Raw genomic sequence first — 3,845 nt, forward strand, 5'->3', positions numbered from 1 at the left:
GACAGGTGAGACCATGGACGTTGCGGGATAGGTAGTGGCTGCAGAAGACCGGATGGCAGTTCCTTGGGGGTCTTAGATTGCACGCAAACTTGGCAAGCTTTCACGTAATTGGTTACATCTCTGTTCATGGTTGGCCACCAGAAAGCATTGTGGATTAACTTGATGGTGTGTGAGATACCTGGATGACAGAAGTATGAACCCATTGCATGACCCGTTGTCGTAGATCCTGGGGAACATATTGTTTGTTCGGGGGGCACATAGCGGCCTGAGGATTTTGCTGTGTGGCTCTTTGGATCTCCTCCATGATGTCCCAGTTTACAGGAGCGATAATTACAGAGGAAGGAAGAATGGGTTCAGGAGAATGATCTTGGAGAGGAGGATCATGACACCTGGAGAGGGCGTCTGCCTTGCAATTCTTACTTCCTGGGCGATAGGTGACAGTAAATTGAAACCTTGAAAAGAACAGTGACCATCTGGCCTGACGTGGGTTTAGTCTCTTGGCACTTTTCACATACTCAAGATTCTTGTGATAGGTGATAACCTGGAACGGGTGAACGGCTCCCTCCAACCAGTGTCTCCATTCCTCTATCGCAGCTTTCATGGACAGTTATTACCAACATCATAGTTTCTATTGGCTGAAGTGAGTTTTCTTGAAAAGAATGCACACGGGTACAATTTAGCTGGTTGACCATTGCGCTGTGACAGTACTGCCCCAATTCCACAGTTTGATGCATCCACCTCCACTACAAATGGGAGGTTAGGGTCAGGATGTTTCAGGATAGGTGCTGAAGTGAAACTTGTCTTGAGTTTTGTGAAAGCAGTGGTGGCTTCGCTTGTCCACTTTAACTTGGACAGCCTCCCCTTCAGAAGAGACGTCAACGGGGTGGTGATCGTGCTGTAGTTTCTGATGAAACGCCGGTAGAAGTTGGCAAAGCCTAGAAATCTTTGAAGTTCCTTGATTGTGGATGGTTGGGACCATTCCGTGACTGCCTGGATCTTAAAAGTGTCCATCTCGACTCCTTGATGACTGATGTGATACCCCAAGAACGTGGTGTTCTGGACATGGAACTCACACTTTTCCGCTTTTACATAGAGTTGGTGCTTAAGGAGACGAGAGAGGATGTCCTGGACATGTTTGATGTGTTCAGCTTCAGACTTGGAGTAAATCAGTTTGTGAATGAGCTGTTGAGGGATGATTGTGTTGAATGCTGAACTGAAGTCTATGAACAGCATTCTGACGTATGAGTCATTTTTGTCCAGGTGTGTGAGTGCTGAGTGGAGGGTATAATAAAATTATAACTGTTTTAAACACTTTTGACCTGATTCAGCATGTGCATGAACCCACACACAATCGTGGACATACTGTACTCTAGATTTAATCATCAGTAGAGGTCTAAACATTTCATCCATTGTTATTAAGGACGTAGCACTAGGGCTGTGCAAAAAATCGAATGCGATTTTCATGCGAATCTCGATCAGTAAAGTCGCTTATGGTGATTAGTAGTAAATCTCCAGCACGTGCCATCAGAAGGAGTGGCATTTGGAGTGTTTTTTTTGCCCAGCCTTACGTAGCACTATCTGATAACTTCTGTATGATGATATCTGCTACCACTGAATCTAGATACAGTGCAGATATAATGATAATGATTGCAAAAAAAAGATTTGTAGTGCAAAAGAGCTTATTCAGACTGATTGATGTCCAGGTGTGTGAGTGCTGAGTGGAGGGTATAATAAAATTATAACTGTTTTAAACACTTTTGACCTGATTCAGCATGTGCATGAACCCACACACAATCGTGGACATACTGTACTCTAGATTTAATCATCAGTAGAGGTCTAAACATTTCATCCATTGTTATTAAGGACGTAGCACTAGGGCTGTGCAAAAAATCGAATGCGATTTTCATGCGAATCTCGATCAGTAAAGTCGCTTATGGTGATTAGTAGTAAATCTCCAGCACGTGCCATCAGAAGGAGTGGCATTTGGAGTGTTTTTTTTGCCCAGCCTTACGTAGCACTATCTGATAACTTCTGTATGATGATATCTGCTACCACTGAATCTAGATCTGTCTCTGTCAGAAAGAGATGCATTAACGAGAACACTAGTGTGCTATTTATGGAGGCTATATCTTTAACACCTAGCATTTCTGCAGACTCTGTTGATCGTCTCCTTGATTCCTTTAATTCAAAAGTTAAGAATGTTATTGATGATATTGCTCCTGTGAAAGTCAGCAAGAAGACTGGCAGACAAAAATCAGCTTGGAGGAAATCAACAGCAGTACAGAGTATGAAAAGACAATGCAGAAAAGCTGAGCGGATGTGGCAGAAGACGAAACTTGAAATCCACTAATGTGGAACTAGCCACAGCTAGACAGAGTTTCTTCTCAAACCTTATAAACAGTAACTTAAACAACACTCACACTCTTTTTGCTACTGTTGAGAGACTGACAAACCCCCCAAGTTTGGATTCCCAGTGAAATGCTCTTTGACAACAAATGCAATGAGTTTGCATATTTATTTTCTGAGAAGATCAATAATATCAGGAATGCGATTAGCACATCCTCAAGTTATGCAGAGGTCAGACAGATTCGACCGCAATATCAAAAAGAAGATACAATGTTTATTTTGAAGCAATTGATAGCAACATTTTGGAAGAAATAGTGCAGCACCTAAAATCGTCAACCTGCTATCTTGACACACTTCCCACAGCTTTTTTTCAAAAGGGTGCTTAATTGTTTAGAAGCAGATCTCTTAGAAGTGGTGAATGCCTCACTTCTCTCTGGGACGTTTCCAAACTCCCTGAAAACTGCAGTTGTTAAACCCCTTCTGAAAAAGAGCAATCTTGATAACACCATATTGAGCAACTATTGACCAATATCAAATCTTCTTTTTATAGGCAAGATTATTGAAAAGATAGTCTTTAATCAGCTGAACAAATACTTAAACTCAAATGGATACCTGGACAATTTTCAATCTGGTTTCCGACCATATCACAGCACAGAGACAGCACTCATTAAGATATTAAAATGATATTCGCTTACATTCTGATTCTGGCAAAATATCAGTGCTGGTACTACTAGATCTCAGTGCTGCGTTTGACACTGTCGATCATAACATACTTCTAGAGAGACTGGAAAACTGGGTCGGGCTTTCTGGGATGGTACTCAAATGGTTCAGGTCATACTTAGAAGGGAGAGGTTATTATGTGAGTATAGGAGAGAAAAAGTCTAAGTGGACGTCCATGACATGCGGAATCCCACAAGGCTCAATTCTTGCACCGCTCTTGTTTAGCCTGTATATGCTCCCACTAAGTCAAATAATGAGGGTATCACAGCTATGCTGATGATACCCAGATTTACCTAGCCTTATCGCCAAATGGCTACAGCCCCATTGACTCCCTCTGTCAATGCATTGATGAAATTAGCAGTTGGATGTGCCAAAATTTTCTTCAGTTAAACAAGGAGAAAACTGAAGTCATTGCATTTGGAAACAAAGATGAAGTTCTTAAGGTGAATGCATACGTTGACTCTAGGGGTCAAACAACTAAACATCAAGTCAAGAATCTTGGTGTGATTCTGGAGACAGACCTTAGTTTCAGTAGTCATGCCAAAGCAGTAACTAAATCAGCATACTATCATCTCAAAAACATTGCAGGAATCAGATGTTTTGTTTCCAGTCAAGACTTGGAGAAACTTGTTCATGCCTTTATTACCAGCAGGGTAGACTATTGTAATGGTCTTCTCACCGGCCTTCCCAAGAAGACCATTAGACAGCTGCAGCTCATCCAGAATGCTGCTGCCAGAATTCTGACAAGAACCAGAAAATCTGAGCATATCACACCAGTC

At 41.9% G+C, this 3,845-nt stretch overlaps 1 long non-coding RNA gene across 1 annotated transcript in view; it reads left to right on the plus strand.

The window, feature by feature from the left end:
- The window catches only part of LOC107572478 (uncharacterized), a 9,123-nt gene extending 6,569 nt beyond the window's left edge, over positions 1-2,554 (plus strand). Inside the window, exon 4 of the long non-coding RNA XR_001607353.1 lies at positions 2,544-2,554. This is a non-coding gene — a long non-coding RNA (uncharacterized lncRNA). The remainder of the gene's footprint in view (positions 1-2,543) is intronic.
- Positions 2,555-3,845: the final 1,291 nt, after the last annotated feature.

This window comes from Sinocyclocheilus grahami, unplaced genomic scaffold, assembly GCF_001515645.1.
Source record: "Sinocyclocheilus grahami isolate Dianchi unplaced genomic scaffold, SAMN03320097.WGS_v1.1 scaffold1757.1, whole genome shotgun sequence".
NCBI lineage: Eukaryota > Metazoa > Chordata > Actinopteri > Cypriniformes > Cyprinidae > Sinocyclocheilus > Sinocyclocheilus grahami.